Raw genomic sequence first — 21,094 nt, 5'->3', positions numbered from 1 at the left:
AATTATGAGGTCGCCATGGGCTCCTCCATTGTAACCAACACACCAGTCTGGTGGGGATGTGGATAGAGGGGGAGGCTGTGCATGAGTGGAGGCAGGGTGTATATGTGAACTCTATACATTGTATTCAGTTTTTCTGTGAACCTAAAGCTGCTTTCAAAAACAGGTTTTATTAAAAATTAATTTTACCTGGTCAGGCACGGTGGCTCATGCCTGTAATCCCAGCACGTTGGGAGGTTGAGGTGGGAAGATCGCTTGAGCCCAGGTGTTTGAGACCGGGCTGGGAAACATGGCGAAAACCCATCTCTATAAGAAAATACAAAAATTAGCTGGGCGTGGTGGTGCCTGCCTGTAGTCCCAACTACTCGGGATGCTGAGGTGGGAGGATTGCTTGAGCTTGAGAGGTTGAGGCTGCAGTGACACATGACGGCACCACTGCACTGCGGCCTGGACAACAGAGTGAGACCTTGTCTCAAAAACAGAAGAAAAGACTAAAGATGAAAAGGGCTATGGCTGCTGGGTGGGAAGACAAGGGAAGGGGCAAATGGAAACCTTAAAGGTTTCTGCTAACTCTTCCCAAAGAATTAGAAACAATGTTTACCAAATGTTTCATTCCCTTTTAAGCTCCCCTCCCGCAAGGCAGTTCACCAAGGGAACTGTTACTTATTCTTCCTTAGAAACCCTGCCCCCTCACAGTTGTTCTTAACCTCCTGAAGTCTGATCCCCCTCCACCCACCACACAAAAACACTGGAAGGAATTACCTAAATACAAGGCAGGATTACTTAAATCTGAATGAGTATTGAGTACCTATTTCTATGTAATAAATATATAGAGAGAGACAACATTTCCCTGTTGTCACTCAGGCTGGAATGTAATGGTGCTATCTTGGCTCACTGCAACCTCCACCTCCCAGGTTCAAGCAATTCTCTTGCTTCAGCCTCCCAAGTAGCTGGGACTCGGTCAAAACACACCGTGTTTTCCCTCTTATATGAGACACTTGTACTAAGAAATCTCCTCTCAAAGATTCTCTGCTTAGTAATCTAACCATTAGCTCTAGGTGCTCTAGGTGGAGCTGGGGGGAAGGAGACTGGGAATACATTCCTTTGTTGAAATCCTACTATATGCCAAGGAGTGTGGTGGGTGGTAGAAGCATTAAATCAATTAACTCCATGCAAGCATCACAGTGACCTTATGAAGTATCCTCACTGATATAAAAATGTAGCGAGCTGAGGGCTCAGGGGTACAGCAGCAGTCCTTGCAAATGGTGCCAACTGTATACAATGGCATTCATGACAAAGGGAGGTTGAGGTGGGATGTTAGGGCCCAGGTTGGGAGAATGGGGGACATCTCATTCTCTGAGAGACAGGAGCAAAGGGAAGGAGATGGAAGGGTACCAAGACAGATGTGACCATTTTGTTATGTTCTCTGGGGGAACAATCTCTTAGGGGAACTAAAAAGGCTTTAAAAAAAATTTTTTTTTTTTTTAGATGGAGTCTTGCTCTGTCATCAGGCTGGAGTGCAGTAGCACCATCCTGGTTTACTGCAACCTCTGCGTTGTGGGTTCAAATGATTCTCCTGCCTCAGCCTCGCAAGTAGCTGTGACTATAGGTGTGTACCACCATGCCCAGCTAATTTTTGTATTTTTAGTAGAGGTAGGGTTTCACTATGTTGGCCAGGATGGTCTCAATCTCTTGACCTTGTGATCTACCTGCCTCAGCCTCCCAAAGTGCTGGGATTACAGGCATGAGCCACCGTGCCTGGCCTTAAATTTTTAATTACAATTCCTTTTTCTTACTTGTAACTAACTTGACGCTCACGAAAAGGCTTCTTTTTTTTTTTTTTGAGACGGAGTTTTGCTCTTGTTACCCAAGCTGGGGTGCAATGGCGCGATTTCGGCTCACCGCAACCTCCGCCTCCTGGGTTCAGGCAATTCTCCTGCCTCAGCCTCCTGAGTAGCTGGGATTACAGGCACGCGCCACCATGCCCAGCTAATTTTTTGTATTTTTAGTAGAGACGGGGTTTCACCGTGTTGACCAGGATGGTCTCGATCTCTTGACCTCGTGATCCACCCGCCTCGGCCTCCCAAAGTGCTGGCATTACAGGCTTGAGCCACCGCGCCTGGCTGGGATCTTGTTCTATCTCCCAGGCTGCAGTGGTACAATCAGCCGCAAATGCCTGAGCTTAAACAGTCCTCCTGTCTCAACCTCCAGGGTAGCTGAGACTACAGGCATGCACCACGTTTTTAGAGATGGGGTGGAGGGCTCTCACTATGTCACCCAGCCTGTTCTCAAACTCCTGGCTTCAAGTGATCGCCCACCTCAGCCTCCCAGATAGCCAGGATTACAGGCTCCAGCACTGTGCCCAGCCTTTTTCTTTTGGTACATGAGGACACTAGAAAGGTAACCATCATTTATTAAAAACAACAGTTTCTTTCTTTCTTTTTTTTTGAGGTGGATTTTCACTCTTGTTGCCCAGGCTCAAGTGCAATGGTGAAATCTCGGCTCACCACAACCTCCACCTCCTGGGTTCAAGCAATTCTCCTGCCTCAGACTCCCGAGTAGCTGGGATTACAGGCACTTGCCACTACGCCCGACTAATTTTGTGTTTTTAGTAGAGACAGAGTTTCATCATGTTGGTCAGTCTGGTTTCGAACTCCTGACCTCAGATGATACACCCACCTCAGCCTCCCAAAGTGCTGGGATTACAGCCGTGAGCCAGCTCGCCTGGCCCAAAACACCATTTTCTAAGAAAAAGACATTTTAACTCAGAAAACAGAAAAATATATAAGTTTAGAATAAACAAATTGTATTTTGTCTGTATAATGGAATACCACTCAATAAAAAATAATAAACTATTGATAACTACATGAATGAATCTCAAAATAATTGTGCTATGTGAAGAAAACCAAAGTGTACATACAGTATAATTTTATTTATATAAAGTTCTAGAAAATGTAAACTCACCTATTGTGATATACAGCAGATCAGTGGTTGCCTGGAGATGAAGTGTGGAGGTTGAGGAGGGGCAGATGGAGATGTCACTGGGGGAGAGACAGGATGTGGGCACCCCTCGAACCAGAGCCTCTGAGTCAGACCCCAAGCCCCAATGCCATCTCCCTTGCTTCAGCTGGCAGGGTCCCAGCCAGGGCCAGCTTCATGAGTATGAGGCCTGTGCAGCCACACAGGGCCCACTCACTGCTGTAATCCCGGCATATACATATATATATAAATATAGTGCATATACATATATATAGTGCATATACATATATATAGTGCATATATATATGGCTTACTGCTGTAATCCCGGCATATACATATATATATATATATATAGTGCATATACATATATATAGTGCATATACATATATACTGCATATACATATATATAGTGCATATACATATATAGTGCATATACATATATAGTGCATATACATATATAGTGCATATACATATATATAGTGCATATACATATATAGTGCATATACATATATATAGTGCATATACATGTATAGTGCATATACATATATATAGTGCATATACATATATATAGTGCATATACATGTATAGTGCATATACATATATAGTGCATATACATATATATAGTGCATATACATGTATAGTGCATATACATGTATAGTGCATATACATATATATAGTGCATATACATATATATAGTGCATATACATGTATAGTGCATATACATATATATACAGTGCATATACATATATAGTGCATATACAAATATAGAGTGCATATACATATATAGTGTATATACATATATATAATGCATATACATATATAGTGCATATACATATATATAGTGCATATACATGTATAGTGCATATACATGTATAGTGCATATACATATATATAGTGCATATACATATATATAGTGCATATACTTATATAGTGCATATACATATATATAGTGCATATACATATATATAGTGCATATATATATTATAAAGTACATTCACATTGCTGTGGAATAAATAATTTTTTTTTGAGATGGGGTTTTGATCTGTCACCAGGGTAGAATGCAGTGGCATGATTAGAGCTCACTGTAACCCCTAACTCCTGGACTCCAGAAATCCTCCCACCTCAGCCTTGTGAGTAACTAGGACAACAGACACCCAACGCCATACCCAACTAAAGGAAATACAATTTTCAAAGTAGCAAAAGCCTTTATTTTATATGACCATAAACATTTGAACATCAGATTTAAGCAATAAACACATAATAAAAGTATACTTCCATTTTCATTTATAGCCACTGTTAGTAACGAGGAAAGACAGTAGAAAAGAAACCTGAGTCAAAAAATAAAATGGGCCCGGCATGATGACTCATGCCTATAATCCCAGCACTTTAGGAGACCAGGGAAGGCAGATCACTGAGACTAGCCTGGCCAACATGGTGAAACCCTGTCTCTACTAAAAATACAAACATTAGCCAGCATGGTGGCAGATGCCTGTAATCCCAGCTACTCAGAAGGCTGAAATAGGAGAGTTGCTTGAACCCGGGAGAGATTGCGCCACTTGCACTCCAGTTTGGGTGACAGAGTGAGACTCTGTCTCAAAAAACATAATAATAAAATAAAAATAAAAGATTAGGAGCCAGATGTGGTGGCTCATGCCTGTAATCCCAGCACTTTGGGAGGCTGAGGCAGGCAGAGCAAAAGGTCAGTAGTTCGAGACCAGCCTGGCCAACATAGTGAAACCCCGTCTCTACTAAAAATACAAAAACTATCCAGCTGTGGTGGCACGTGCTTGTAATCCCAGCTACTCAGGAGGCTGAGGCAGGAGAACCACTTGAACCCAGGAGGCAGAGGTTGCAGTGAGCTGAGACTGAGCCATTGCACTCCAGCCTGGGTGACAAAGTGAGACTCTTGTCTTAAAAAAACAAAATTAGCAGGGTGTGGTGGCAGACACCTGTAGTCCCAGCTACTCCAGAGGCTGAGGCAGAAGAATTGCTTGAACCCAGGAGGCAGAGGTTGCAGTGAGCTAAGATAGCACCACTGCACACCAGCCTGGGCAACAGAGCGAGACTCTGTCTCAAAATTAATTAATTAATTAATTAAAATAAAATAAAAATAAAATTAGACTCAACACTGGCTCTGTACTTTGGCTGCACAATGGAATCCTGGGAAATTAAAACAAAAATACTGATAGCCATGTTCCACTTGTTGAGATTCTGACTTAACTGGTTTTGGGTGTGGCTGAACCAGCTGAGCTGTAAAAGCTCCCCAGGTGATTCTAATGTGCACTAAACATGAGCATGCATCAGGAACCACCTGGAGGGCTTGATACACCTCAGCTGGTTGGGCTTCGACTCCAGAATTTCTGATTCAGTAGGTCTGAGGTAGTATCTGAAAATGTGCATTTCTAGCAGGTTCTCCGATAATGCTGATGCTGCTCGTTCAGGAACAATACTTTGAGAACTAGTGGATTGGAGTGATGCCAGTCAACTATTCTTTTTACCCACTAGCTCCTACCTTTCAAACCAACCTTCTGCCAAGTAACAGGTGTGAAGCAGGTTCACTGTGGGCCAGTGTCAATCCCAGGGGAAAACTCTAACCATCTCACCCACTGCACAAGTTGTTATACCAGTTTCTATCGCTTGCAAGAGTCTGAGAAGACAGAACACATGCACACAGGTTCCATGCAGTAGGTCTATTACTGACACAGCACCCGGGATGACAGAAGCTCAGGGAGGCTGCCCAGGGTGGATGAAGTCTTGTCTGCACATGCCTCACTTTCACAACAGCTGGGGGACCCTGGAAAGCCATCTACCCTGGATTTTATGCTCCAGGCACATGTGATCACTGGGCTAGAGTATTGTAGGACATTCTGCTCTAAAGAACAGGAGCAGAGTCTGGGCTGTTCATCCAGTTCCTCCTTATCTCAAGTTGTTGCATGTCCCGAACACTATTTTTGGTTTTGTTTTCTTTTCACTCTGGCTTGTTTTAATAAAAGCATTTTTAGAAGCTGGGTGGGGGAGGAAGTGAACCTTGTAAACATTTCTCACACATTTGTTATTTTACAAGGGCAAATAAATATGTGTTCCTTTAATTTAAAAAGTGAACTTAGTGAACAATTCCTAACTTTTCCTGCACTTTCCCTCCCCAGTTAAAGCAAACAATTAAGGAATATGCATAATCAGTAGAGCTTTTAATTGCTATTGGTATGAGTATTTTAAATTTCTTTTATGTCAAGCCTAGGTGAGCCCTGTTTTTGTCTTACTAACACACATTTGTAACGGCTTCTCTCATTTGGATGTAGATATAGAAGCCCTCTTAGCTACTCTTACCAACCTTATTAAAATTCATCCATTGGAAACACTTGCAAGAAACACAATAAAGTAGAAAAGTCTCAGCTGTTACTCAGGAGGCTGAGACAGGAGAATTGCCTGAACCCAGGAGGCAGACGTTGCAGTGAGCCAAGATCGCACCACTGCACTCCAGCCTGGGCGACGAAGCGAGACACTCTCTCCATAAGAAAAGAAAAGTCTCAGCTGTACAAACCTACAATAAAGTGCAGTTACACAGAGAAACCCCATGGTTCATTGAGACCAAGAGCCAATACCAGTAGTCTTCATGGATGACCACCACTCCACAGATTTTTTTTTTTTTTTTTGAGAGGGAGTCTTGCTCTGTTGCCCAGACTGGAGTGCAATGGCATGATCTCGGCTCACTGCAACCTCCGCCTCCTGGGTTCAAGCAATTCTCCTGCCTCACCCTCCTGAGTACCTGAGATTATAGGTGTGTGCCAGCATGTTCTGCTAAGTTTTGTATTTTAAGTAGAGACGGGATTTCACCATGTTGGCCAGACTAGTCTCGATCTCCTAACCTTGTGATCTGCCCGCCTCATATAGGCGTGAGCCACTGTGGTTGACTTTTGTTTTGGCGGGGGGGACAAGATCCTGCTCTGTTACCCTGGCTAGAGTGCAGTGGTGCATCAAGGCTCACTGCAGCCTCAAACTCCTGGGCTTAAGCAACCTACCTGCCTCAGCCTCCCATGTAGCTGGGATTACAGGTGCACACCACTATGCCCAGCTAATTTTTTATTTTTTCTAGAGATAGGCGTCTCACAACGTCACCCAGGCTGGTCTGAAACTCCAAGGCTCAAGTGATCCTCTTGCCTCAGCCTCCCAAAATTCTGGGATTACAGGCGTGTGAGCCACTGAGCCCAACCTGGTTATTACTGAGAAGTATAAGCAAGAGAGAAGAAAGAACTGAGTTAGTCCAAGGCCATCCAGAGAACTGTCCTGCAGCAGGTAATTCTCCTTTCATTTAGTTGTATAATATTTACCAAGGCAGAGTACATTCAGTTTGGAAAAGCTGTGTCGGCCGGGCGAGGTGGCTCATGCTTTGAATCCCAGCACTTTGGGAGGCCAAGGTGGGCGGATCACTTGAGGTCATGAATTCGAGACCAGCCTGGCCAACATGGTGCAACCCCATCTCTACTAAAAATCCAAAATTTAGCCGGGCGTGGTGCTGGGTGCCTGTAATCCCAGCTACTTGAGAGGCTGAGGCAGGAGAATTGCTTGAACCCGGGAGATGGAGGTTTCAGTGAGCCAAGATTGTGCCATTACACTTCAGCCTGGGCAACAAGGGCGAAACTTTGTCTCAAAAAAAAAAAAAAAAAAAATCACCTCTTTAGGCCTGGCAGTCGTGCGTGCCCGTAGTCCCAGCTACTCAGGTGGCTGAGTTATGAGAATTGCTTGAACCCAAGAGGCAGAGGTTGCAGTGATCAGAGATCATGCCACTACACTCCAGCCTCGGTGACAGAGCAAGACTCTATCTCAAATAATAATAATAATAATAATAATAATAACCTCTTCAGAATAAGTTCCTAGAAATGGAATGACTGAGGCAAAAAAGAGTATGATTGTCTTTTAAGGTTTTAATTCATATTTTCAAGTCGTGCATAAATAGATATACAGTATATCTGCAGTATTAAATTTTCTTGGAGGAGGCCATTACAGAAAGAATGTCTAAAAAGTCGCCTGGAGGGGAAGAAGAAGAAGACAAGTTTGCAAGTATGAATTCTGCACCCTTCCAAGAACAAGTTTTCACCTCGTTGGGGATGATCTTTTTCCCTTTTAGAAGGCATGGTCTAGACAACCAGGGTATCTCAGTCTTTTTCACTTTGTTGATTTAGGGAGAAGGTAGCACCGTTGGCATATTACAGAGACCCAAGCACACCCTGGGCAATGCTGCTGGATTACGCTCCACACTCTAGGTAACGCAGCTTTAAATCCCTTCATTTCTTTTGAAAGGCTGTATATGAGACATAAACCACCCTTGGCCATGGTTGACTTTACCAACCAGCAAGGAAATGTCTTTCTCTTTCTATGGTGGAATCATAAATTCTATGATAAATTTTTCCTTGATTGAAGTTAAGCATTCTAATACATTCTAGTACATATTAATGGGAATGTCGTTGTTGTAATATCGACACCATTGAACTGAGTTTATTATATCAGCACTAAGATGCTGAAATCATATGGCAGCAATACAATGAGCAAGGGAGAGTAAGAAAGCTGACCTCTTGAAAGCAAGGAAGCCTTCGCGGTCCTCAGGCAATGCCGTTCTATGGTTGAGACACCTTGCCCGAGGTGCACTGTGGGATGGAGCACTGTGCTGAGTGCCTTGCAGACACGGACAACTGAGATACTACAGGGAAAAGCATCCTCATGGACGGGAGATGTAAGTCCCACACCCAGAACGGGCAGCAATGAGGTGCACTGAAGTTTTAGGGATTACAACAAACAGAAACCATCATGGGCAGGAAGTGGAAACAACCCTCAGGGAATCTGAGGACAAGAAATACAGGGCAGGCATGATACTGCTGAAAATCCCCTTCATTCTGTGCCCAGAGATAGGCCTGAAATGCACACTACAAACATCTTCAGACAGCTAGCTCCTCTCTCTCACTCTCAAGGGAGCTAAACTTAGTTTTTTCTCTCTGCTTCTCCACATGTGGGCTCCATCTTCTCTGCAGAGCCACTTCCTCTGCTTATAATTGGCTACTTTGGCCCCTAGTCCTTGTGATCTTCCGGGCCCAGTGCCCCCCGCCAAGCTGGCCTTAGTCTCTGGGCCTTTACTTCATGTGATCAAGACTGCTGGCCAGCCAATGGGCTCCCTGCCTTTGGGTCAGGGCACGGTCCCTGCCTCTCCCTTGGGAGTCAGCAACCTCTGAACTGCCGGAGTATGGCAGGGTGACCAGCTTCTATTCTCTGCACAGATGGAGACAGCAAAAGAGCAAGTCTTTATTCCTAGTTAGGGCCAAGAGCTGGGCTCCTTACACATTGGCAGAAGGGGTGTGGCCTTTGGTTACAGTCGGTGCTACAGGGTCCGAGTGATTCCAGCAACTAGGCTTTTAGTTTCTCAGGATAGTCTGGAGACTCTTACCTTAATCCCTGCATTCTGCTCTCATAGTATAGGTTGCATGTGTAGCTAAAGGGAAGAACTCTGCCCCTGAACAGTAAGAATTTGGAGTGTGCCATGGCTGGGGGCAGATGCGGCACTGCAGCCAATTGCCACCCCTCAGCCTGCCACATCATGCCCTGTGACGGTCCTCGTTGCTGCACGAACTTGTGGAGAAAGCAATGTGTGCAGGGTATCCTCTTCCTTCTTCTCTGCAGCCTTGCCTCCAGACCAGCTGGTATGGCTCCCAAGGAAGTATAAAAAGGACTTGTGTCAGTTTCTGTTAATTTCTAAATTAACACATTGAGTTACTGTTTTTCTTTTCTTTTTTTTTTAAGATGGAGTCTCACTCTGTCACCCAGGCTGGGGTGCAGTGGTGCAGTCTCAGCTCACTGCAACCTCTGCCTCCTGAGTTCAAGCAATTCTCCTGCCTCAGCCTCCTGAGTAGCTGGAATTACAGGCATTCGGCACCACACCTGGCTAATTTTTGTATTTTTAGTAGAGACAGGGTTTCACCACGTTGTCCAGGACTCCAACTCTTGACATCAAGTGATCCGCTCTCCTTGGCCTCCCAAAGTGCTGAAATTACAGGCATGAGCCACTGTGCCTCAAGTACCACACACTTTTAAACAATCAGATCTCTAGAGCACTCACTCAGTATTGCAAGGACAGCACCAAGATGATGGTGCTAAACCATTCATGAGAAATCCACCCCCATGATCCAGTCACCTCCCACCAGGCCCCATCTCCAACTCTGGGGATTACAATTCAACGTGAGATTTAGAAGGGACAACTTCCAAAATACTGCAATCGCTGTACAAAAGGTTATAAAGGAAGGTGGCAGGCAGTTGCCAGATGAAAGCAGAATGACCTCTGCTCTGGCTGTATCATGGCAATAAGGACATGCCTGTTCCTATCATTAGGTAAATAAGGCCTACATTCGGTTATCCATTCAGCGAGGTGTTGTAAGGATAACACAAAGACAGACATATAGACATGGACACTGCTTGGAAGAGCTTGTAGGGGTAAAGCAAAACTTCCGCTTCGTCCTCTGAAGGTTCGCTGAAAATAAACTAACAGAAGGCAGGTAGATAGAAGAAAAGGCATATAAGTTTATTAGATCATAGCTTTTTGTGACATGAGAGCCTTCAGAATGAAGACCCAAAGATACCGAGGAACCTGTCCATTGTATGCTTAGGTTCAACAAAGTATGAACAGCCATGTAGAGATGTAATTGAACAAAAAAAGTATGACCTAACCGTAATAAGACTGAGTGGGGACAGCCAGCAAGGCCTCTCTGTCTAGATTCTTCTTGGCCTCTCAGTGCAGCATTCCTTCCTTCTGGGGATGGGGCAGGACCCTCTCTGAGATGGGGGTCTTATGACCTATAATCAAACAAAGTAGCTGGGCACTTTGGGAGGCCAAGGTGCACAGATCACCTGAGGTCAGGAGTTCAAGACCAGCCTGGCCAACATGGTGAAACCCCGTCTTTACTAAAAATGCAAAAATTATCCAAGCGTGGTGGTACATGCCTGTAGTCTCAGCTACTAGGGAGACTGAGGCAGGAGAGTCACTTGAACCTGGGATGCAGAGCTTGCAGTGAGCCGAAATTGCACCGCTGCACTCCAGCCTGGGTGACAGAGTGAGACCCTGTCTCAAAAAACCACAAGCAAACAAATCAAACAAAAAAACCCCCAAAACCAAGGTAGCTCAGAGAATTTTTTTATGGCCAGTTTTTACACAGAAGAGTGGGTGGGGGTTGAAGTTAAAGTAATATTATTAGGTTTGATGACTGGCTCCAGGGAAAAGGCGTTCTGGTTTCCATGGAGAGCCTTAGGGGAGAATGACGGTCCAGAATCAGGAGGGCAGAAGAGGGTCAGAGAGAAACTTGTGTCTCTGGGGCCTTCACTTTGGGGTATCACTTTCTGAGCCCCAACAACTTTAAGTTCATTGCCAGTTATAAAACCTAGAACATAGCAGTGAGTCATAAATATCTTACGAACAGGTTAACAAGGCTTTAGGTTAGATAAAGCAAAGATGATTAAATAAAGGTTTGTAGATCTTGTTCATAGAGCAGCATTTGCGTGCATGTGAAATGCAGGTGCTTTGTGCTCAACAAAATATTTATTTGTTTAGCAAATATTTACTGGGTGCCTGCTATGTACTAGAGGCTGTGCTAGGTAAACGATATAACCACCATCCTGCTCTCCCCCACCCCCACCTCCAAGATCTTGGCGTCTACCAGGGAAGTGAGACTGTTCAATAGGTAACTGCAAGGAGGTGAGATGACAGCCACGACAGGGATGCACAGCTCCGTGGCCACATACAACAGGGTGCCTACCTGACCAAAGGGGTAGTGAAGACCGCAGAGAAAAGCCAAGTTTGATAGGACTTGACTTATTACCTCTTGAAAGATCTGTTTTTGGAAGTCCCTAAGAAGATGTAATTCAGTTAGGTGTTGCAAGATAGCTTGTACAAAGAATGAGTTGTTTCCAATCACGGGTCTCACGTCATATTCCTTCTTCTATACTGGAAAGTATGGAAGAGGTGATTCCAGCTAGCCTGCACTACTTGTAGATATGGACACTATCCCCAATGGCCACAAGATGGCAGTAGAATCCATCAGCTAGTTTCTTCCTACCGCAAAAATATTTATTGAATAAAGTTTTAAATTATATGTTTATATCTGAATTGTATTGCATATATATATATATATATATATATTTTTTTTTTTTTTTTTTTTTGAGATGAGGTCTCACTCTGTAGCCCAGGCTGGAGTGCAGTGGTGCAGACTTGGCTTACTGCAACCTCTGCCTCCTGGGTCCCCGTTCAAGCAATTCTCCTGCCTCAGCCTCCCGAGTAGCTGGGCTTTCAGGCATGCGCCACCATGCCCAGCTAATTTTTGTATTTTCAGTAGAGACAGGTTTTCACCATGTTGGCCAGGCTGATCTTGAACTCCTGATCTCGTGATCCGCTGCCTCGGCCTCCCAAAGTGCTGGGATTACAGGTGTGAGCCACCATAACCGGCCCACGTGTTTGTTTTTTTCTAAGAAATGCCAAAGAAATGAACCGATTTCACGTTTTGTGTTTGTTTCGAGAGGGAGTCTTACTTCGTCGCCCAAGCTGGAGTGCAGTGGGGTAATCTCAGGTCACTGCAACTTTTACCTACTGGGTTCAAGTGATTCTCCTGCCTCAGCCTCCCAAGGAGCTGGGTTTACAGGCATGCACCACCTTGTCCAGCTAATTTTTTTTTTTTTTTTAATTTTTAGTAGAAATGGAGTTTCAGCCGGGCGCGGTGGCTCACGCCTGTAATCCCAGCACTTTGGGAGGCCGAGGCGGGTGGATCACGAGGTCGTGAGATCGAGACCATCCTGGTCAACATGGTGAAACCCCGTCTCTACTAAAATTACAAAAAATTAGCTGGGCACGGTGGCGCGTGCCTGTAATCCCAGCTACTCAGGAGGCTGAGGCAGGAGAATTGCCTGAACCCAGGAGGCGGAGGTTGCGGTGAGCCGAGATCGCGCCATTGCACTCCAGCCTGGGTAACAAGAGCGAAACTCCGTCTCAAAAACAAAGAGAAGAGAAAAAAAAAAAAAAAGAAATGGAGTTTCACTACGTTGGCCAGGCTAGTCTCAAACTGCTGACCTCAGGTGATCCGCCCACCTCAGCCCCCACAAAGTCCTGGGATTATAGGCATGAGCCAGAGTGCCCGTCCTAAGTTTGTTATTTAGTTATGTGATTTTCAGAGGCCCTTGATGAAAATAATTTTCATCTTTAGGCTGTATAATGGCAATGTCTCTGCTTTTTTATTTTTATTTTTTTAATGTAGCTCATCTAGTTTGCTGTACTTTGTAGAGACCCAGATTTCAAAGGGGATGAGTCTGTGAACTACCAGAATACCAAGGAAGCAGGGAGGGTGTAAAATCAGACATTTGAAACTATCGTGAAGGAGAACAGGACTAGATACTGTAGTTTATGATCAACATAAAACATAAATTTCTACTTGGTAGTAACTGGCAACCACATACAGCATATGAACTTTGCCAGGGGCTCTGTGAATACATGATCATCACTATAAAAGGGTTTGCCAGAATTTTCACTTATTCTTATGATGTTACTAAATCTGCTACCACCGCATTTGTGAATTTTTCCTTGCTCTAAAGTTAAGCACTCTAGAACCTTTCAGCCCTTGTGACATTTTTCAGGCCATTTGACTAATTGATAATTAACTACAAGCTTCCCTTCCCATCTTCTTCTCCATGTGGAGATGTCAGCACGCGGTATCCAAGCAGCTGAGGACGAGGTGGGGGGTGTGATTGCACAGGTGGCATGCCTGGGGTTAGTGTGTGCCCACACTGAGAGGGTCACCAGAATGCAGGACTTCCAGTTTTAAAATTGACACAGTTGGTACTGTGGTTTTAATGTTTTTTCCCCCTCCAAAATTCATGTGTTGGAAACTTAATTATTCTTATGCAATAGTTTTGAGAGGTGAGGCCTTCTGGGAGGTGTTTAGGTCCTGAGGACTCTGCCCTCATAAAGGATTAATGCTGCTGTAAAAAAGGGCTTGCAGCGGTGGTTCATTCTCCCTTGCTCTTCTGCCTTTCTGCTATGTGAGGACATAGCAGTCCTCCTCTCCGTAGGACGCAGCAACAAGCTGACAGCTTAGAACCAGAGGCCAAACCTTGATCTTGGACTTCCCAGCCTCCAGCAATGTGAGAAGTAAATTTCTGTTCCTTAGAAATTACCCAGTCTCAGGTATTTCATTATAGCAGCACAAAATGGACTAAGACAGTTGGCCCCACCCAGTATACAAGGAAGTGGGGAGCTGTCGTGGACAGAGGGTGAGAGGAAGTATGGTAAAATATTAACAACTGAGACATTTGGGTGAAGGGGATATGAGAGTTCTTTACACCGTTCTTAATTTTTTTCATGTATTTACAACTATTTTTAAAAACAAACAAAAAACCCCAGCTGGGCACAGTGGCTCTCGCCTGTAATCCCAGAACTTTGGGAGGCCGAGAATGGTGGATCACCTCAGGTCAGGAGTTTGATGCTAGCCTGGCCAACATGGTGAAACCCCATCTCTACTGAAAATACAAAAATTAGTCGGGTGTGGTGGTTAGTCCCTGCTACGTGGGAGGCTGAGGCAGGAGAATTGCTCGAACCTGGGAGGCGGAGGTTGTACTGAGCTGAGATCATGCCACTGCACTCCAGCCTGGGCAACAGAGCAAGACTCTGTCATAAAACAATAGTAAATAAATAAACAAACAGCACACAAATTTGATGGAACTTTTATTATCATTGCACCGAATCTGTAGATAAATTTGAGAATACAGTAATGAGACTCCCTCTCTAGGAGCAGAATTTTTCTCTCCATTTATTTAGATCCTTCATGTTTTTCAATGACACTTTTATTATTTTTTTTCTTTCTTTCTCTCTCTCTCTCTTTCTTTCTTTTCTTTTCTTTTCTTTTCTTTCTTTTCTTTCATTCAGATGGAGTCTTGCTCTGTCACCCAGGCTGGAGTGCAGTGGCATCACAGGTCTTCCACATGCGATCTTGCCCTCATGATCTAATCACTTTCTAAAGGCCCCTCCTCCTAACCTTGGGGGTTAGTTTTCAACACATGAATTTGGGGGAAACACAAACATTCAGACCATAGCAGTGGTTCGGTTTAATGAAGTTCAAATCAGGGACCAAACCCTGCTTCTAACATTTATTCTCCGGGAGACTTTGAGGAAGCTACTTATTCTGCTGTTAGATAAGGAGTCTCATTACTGTATTCTCAAATTTATCTATAGATTCGGTGCAATGATAATAAAAGTTCCATCAGATTTGTGTGCTGTTTATTGATTGATTTTTCTGTGTGTCTGTGACCAACTTATTTCACTTAATGTCATGTCATCAAAGTTCATCTCTGTTGTAAGATGACAGGATTTTCTTCCTTTTCAAGGCTGAAAAATATTTCATTGTAGATACAAGGGGTCTTCAAAAATTTCATGAAACGTACATATTGTGAAAAAACTATGCATGGATTCCAATTTTTGTGTGTGTGCCAAAACCACTGTTCCCCTAGATCAGCTGCAAACAAGAGCAGAGCCTTCCTTTTTTTTGCCCTGAGACAGGGTCTTGCTCTGTCACCCAGGCTGTAGTATAGTGGCATGATCTCGACTCACTGCAACCTCGGCCTCCTGGGTTCAGGTGATTCTCCTGCCTCAGCCTCCTGAGTAGCTAGGATTACAGGTGCCCGCCACCACGCCCGGCTAATTTTTTTGTATTTTTAGTAGAGGTAGGGGTTTCACCATGTTGGCCAGGCTGGTCTCAAATGCCTGACTACCTTCGCCTCCCAAATGCTGGGATTACAGGTGTGAGCCACCGCACCCAGCCTATTTGGTTTTTTTTTTTTTTTTTTTTTTTTTTTTTTTTTTTTTGAGACGGAGTATCGCTCTTGTTACCCAGGCTGGAGTGCAATGGCGCGATCTCGGCTCACCGCAACCTCCACCTCCTGGGTTCAGGCAATTCTCCTGCCTCAGCCTCCTGAGTAGCTGGGATTACAGGCACGCGCCACCATGCCCAGCTAATTTTTTTTTGTATTAGTAGAGACAGGGTTTCACCATGTTGACCAGGATGGTCTCAATCTCTTGACCTCGTGATCCACCCGCCTCGGCCTCCCAAAGTGCTGGGATTACAGGCTTGAGCCACCACGCCCGGCCATTGTTTTTTAAATAGTTGTAAATCCACAGAAAAAACCTAAGAACAATAACTTCTCTGATCCTCAGCTTCTTCAGCTGTAAGGTGGCCTCATAATGCCTACTTTCTAGGATGCTGAAAGATCAGATGAGGAAATGAGGATATAAGGGATCTAATTTGGGTGATGGTATATAACAAATGTTCCATAATAGTTTGTTTCTATAAGCCCATAGAATTTTTCATGGGTTTTGAGGAGATATCAGGGACTTTAAAAACATCAATATATGGCTGGGCACAGTGGCTTATGCCTGTAATCCTGGCACTTTGGGAGGCCAAGGTGGGAGGATCATTTGAGCCCAGGAGCTCCAGAACAGCTTGGGCAACAAAGCAAGACCCTGTGTCTGCAAAAAATAAATAAATTAGCTGGGATGATGGTATTCATCTGTGGTCCCAGCTACTCAGGAGGCTGAGGCAGAATGATCACTTGAACCCAGGATGTCAAGAATGCAGTGAGCTAAATGCCATGGCACTCCAGCCTGGACAACAGAGAGAGACCATCTCAAAAAACACAGGCCAGGCACGGTGGCTCACGCCTGTAATCCCAGCACTTTGGGAGGTCCAGGCGGGTGGATCACTTGAGGTCAGGGGTTTGAGACCAGCCTGGCCAACATAGTGAAAGCCCGTCTCTACTAAAAATACAAAAATTAGCCAGGCGTGTGGTAGGCACCTGTAATCCCAGCTACTACAGAGGCTGAGGCAGGAGAGTTGATTGAACTGGGGAGGCAGAGGTTACAGTGAGCCGAGATTGTACCACTGTACTCTAGCCTAGGTGACAGAGCCAGATTCCATCTCAAAAAAAACAGATAAAGTTGAAGTACCTGTGACCCCGTCCTCACCTCACCTCTACTCCCTCCCCCATTCGCCTCTCCCCTCCCCCTCCCTAACCCACCCCTGTTCTATCCTCCTTCCTCCCTCTCTCAGAGCCAAACACAGAAGGATTTTGATGTGCATGCTTCAATAAAATAGTTTCTCAAACTTTTAAGTCTCAGGACCCCTTTACACTGAAACATTTTTAAGCACCCCAAAGAGTCTTTGTTTATAATATTTACCACATTAGTTTTTAAAATAATTAAAACAACACAAAAATCATATAAAAATAAAAACAATTCTATTCCATACTGACAAATACAATTTTATACAAAATAACTACTTTCATTTTAAAAATTAGAAGAGTGGCATTGCTCAAGTAGATTAGTTAAAAAAAGAAATATTTTAAATCTTTTCAGATAATTGTGGATTTTCTTCTTCGATATTATACCACAACCTGAGAAAGTGGCAGTTTCTTAAAGATTAGTTTCAATTTGAAATCTGAAATCATCAATTAACTTTTCAAATTCCATTCCATTACAATCCATCAATCTGTCTTTTAAAAAAGTTTTTTGAGGCGGAGTCTTGCTCTGTCACCCAGGCTGGAGTTCAGTGGCTCAATCTCGGCTCACTGCAACCTTCGCCTCCTGGGTTCAAACAAAGAGGGTTCGTGCCTCAGCCTTCCTGAGTAGCTGGGATTACAGGCACCCACCACCGGGTGAGCCACCTCGCCCGGCCGAAATTTTTTATTGATTTACTTTTTATTTTTATTTTTTGAGACGAAGTTTCGCTCTTGTTACCCAGGCTGGAGTACAGTAGCATGCTCATAGCTCACTGCAGTCTCCAACTCCTGGCTCAGGTGATCATCTCACCTTACCCTCCCGAAGTGTTGGGATTACAGGTATGAGCTACCATGCTCGGCTTGTCTTGCAATTAAAATAAATCTTTTAGCTATATATCAGGAAAATATTGATCGGTTTATTAAGTTGTGATGCTCATCTGAAAGTTGACACGTTTAAATATACGTTTCTTGATATCACCATTGATGTCATCCGAAATGTCTTGTCAAGTATTGGGAAGCTCCCAAGTTTACAGTTTTCTAAAATTCTAATTTTTACTTAAAAATTTGAATGTTAGCCAGGCTCAGTGGCGCATGCCTGTAATCCCAGCACTTTGGGAGGCCGAGGGAGGCCGAGGGAAGCCGAGGGAGGCCGATCACCTGAGGTCAGGAGTTTGAGACCAGTCTGGGCAACATGGCGAAACCCTGTCTCTCCTAAAAATACAAAAATTAGCCAGGTGTGGTGGTGGCGTGCCTGTAAATCCCAGCTACTCAAGAGGCTGAGGCTGGAGAATTGCTTGAACCCAGGAGGAGGAGGTTGCCATGAGCGGAGATCACACCATTGCACCCCAGCCTGAGTGACAAGAGCGAAACTTTGTCTTAAAAAGAAAAAAAAATTGGATGTTATTATTGGCCACAAATGCCGTCAGTTCCTTTCCATGAAGTGACATGACAGGCTCACTTTGTTCAAGAAAATGTCTGCTAAATACCCAAGTCTGAATGACCACAGTCTCTTCTCATGTTCTCATTCTTTTTTCAATTTTTTAAATTTTTTTGAGACAGGGTCTCACGTTGTTGCCCACCTGAGTGCAGCGGTGCGATTCTGCTCACTGCAGCCTCAACCTCTTGAGCTCAAGCAATCCTCCCACCTCAGTCTCGTGTGTAGCCAGGATTACAGATGCATACCACCATGCTTGGCTTATTTTTTATTTTTATTTTTTTTGTAGAGACGGAAGTCTCACTATGTTGCCCAGGTGTGTTTTGAACTCCTGAACTCTCCCACCACCTCAGCCTCCCAAAGTGCTGGGATTACTGGCATAAGTCACTGAACCTGGCCAGGTTCTGTTGTTTTAAACCACCGAGTTTGTGGTAATTTGTAACAGCAGCCACGTGAAACAGATACGATGAATATGTCACATTTTGTTTGTCTGTTCACCAGGTCATAGGCCTTGGTTTCTACTTTTTGGCTACTGTGGATACTGCTGCTCTAAACATTCGAGTCTTTGTGTGGGCACATGTTTCTCCTTTCTCGTGGATACATACATCTGTGTCCTGGGTTCAAGCAGTTCTCCTGCCTCAGCCTCCCAAATAGCTGGGATTATAGGCACCTGCCATCACACCAGGCTAATTTTTGTATTTTTATACAAAAATTATAGAGATGGGGTTTTACCATGTTGGCCAGGCTGGTCTCAAATTCCTGACCTCAGGTGATCCACCCGCCTCTGCCTCCCAAAGTGCTGGGATTACAGGCGTGAGCCACCGCATCTGGCCAATTCAAATCCTTTACTCACTGTTTTATTGTTGGGTTGCAAGAGTTCTTTACATATTCTGGATGTAAGTCCCTTATCAGACGTATGATTTGCACGTATTTTCTCCCAGTCTGTGGGTTGTCATTCCACTTTCCTGATGGTATCTTCCCAAGTGTATTACTTTTTAAATAGAAATTGTAAATATTTTCTTTGTCTCTGTTGTTTCTGAAAGTCTAAGACATAGCAAGTTGAAGAAGCCTTGGCTTTTGGACATTCTGGGACACCTTTCAAGAACACTCAGCCCACACCAGGATTGCCACACACTGACAAGGAAAGGCGTGTCACTCCAGACCTGGGCAAGCAAACTTGGCCACAGCTAGGATTCTAGGCTTCACGGAATGTGTGTTTTGCATCAGAGCAGAAGAAGCTGGTGATTTTCAGGGTCTTCTGACAGACACCCTGCAGACATACTGCTCAGAGGTGAGGTAAGAGGTGAAACGCAACTCTGGAGGCAGGGTTTGGACACTGGACCAAATTGAGGACTCGCTAAAACAGGGATGGGGTGGCAGCAGCTTTCCATAAGACGTGCTTAACAGTGTGCCATGTCCACGAATGTTCATTGCAGCACATTTACAACAGCAAAGACTTGGAACCAACCCAAATGCCCATCGATGATAGACTGGACAGGGAAAATGTGGCACATATACACCATGGAATACTATGCAGCTGTAAAAAACGATGAGTTTGTGTCCTTTGTAGGGACATGGATGAACCTGGAAACCATCATTCTCAGCAAACTGACACAAGAACAGAAAATCAAACACCGCATGTTCTCACTCATAGGCAGGTGTTGAACAATGAGAACACATGGACACAGGGAGGGGAGCATCACACACTGGGGTCTGTCGGGGGAGAAATAGGGGAGCGACAGCAGGGGGTGGGGAGTTGGGGAGAGATAGCATGGGGGGAAATGCCGGATATAGGTGATGGGGAAGAAGGCAGCAAATCACACTGCCATGTGTGTACCTATGCAACAATCTTGCATGTTCTTTACATGTACCCCAAAACCTAAAATGCAATAAAAAAAAAAAGAAAAAAGAAAAAAAGGAAAAATAAAAAAGAAGGCCGGGCGTGGTGGCTCACGCCTCTAATCCAAGCACTTAGGAGGCCAAGGTGGGCAGATCACCTGAGGTCGCGAGTTCAAGACCAGCCTGACCAACATGGTGAAATCCCATCTTAAAAAAGAAAAAAGAGTTAAGCAGCCTCTTCCAAGACCTGGATTTTCCCTGTTCTAGTCCTGGTCGCCTTTGAAGGCTACTTCTTTCAAGACAGAATTTCAGCCTTTTCCTTTCTCTTTGCCTGTTCACTGTTGAGATTCTCAAATATATAATCTTTTAAAAAACAACAACAAAAAACAGTGTGCCATGTCAGTTTACCTTTGCCATGGCAACACCTGGGCATTACCACCCCATTCCATGGTAATGACCCGATGACCCAGAAGTTACCACCCTTTTCCTAGAAATGTCTGCATAAACATCCCCTTAATGTTCATGCAATTACAAGTAGGTATAAATATGCCTGTAGAAGTGCCCTGAGCTGCTGTTGTCAGCGCACTACCTGTGGGCAGCCCTGCTCTGCAGGGGCAGTGACAGAGCTGGAACACTGCCACTTCAATAATGCTCTTCTCTTCTACTACTGGCTCACTCTTGAATTCTTTCCTGGACAAAGCAAAGAACTCTCTGGGGCTAAGCTCCAATTTGGGGCTCACCTGCCCTGCATCAGAGGGACAAGAGTCCCTGGCTGGAAAC

General features: G+C 44.4%; 1 long non-coding RNA gene across 1 annotated transcript; it reads left to right on the top strand.

The window, feature by feature from the left end:
- Positions 1-7,013: 7,013 nt before the first annotated feature.
- On the top strand, positions 7,014-20,171 carry LOC135278050 (uncharacterized). Its single transcript, XR_010345607.1, has 3 exons — positions 7,014-7,269; positions 8,157-8,237; positions 19,525-20,171. It is a non-coding gene; the product is annotated as an uncharacterized LOC135278050 (long non-coding RNA).
- Positions 20,172-21,094: the final 923 nt, after the last annotated feature.

Source organism: Aotus nancymaae, unplaced genomic scaffold (genome assembly GCF_030222135.1).
Source record: "Aotus nancymaae isolate 86718 unplaced genomic scaffold, 86718_ANA_hifiasm-v0.15.2.pri h1tg000036l, whole genome shotgun sequence".
In the NCBI taxonomy this organism is placed as follows: Eukaryota; Metazoa; Chordata; class Mammalia; order Primates; family Aotidae; genus Aotus; species Aotus nancymaae.
Note: the sequence above shows the minus strand (reverse complement) of the source record. Positions and strands in the feature narration are given on the sequence as shown.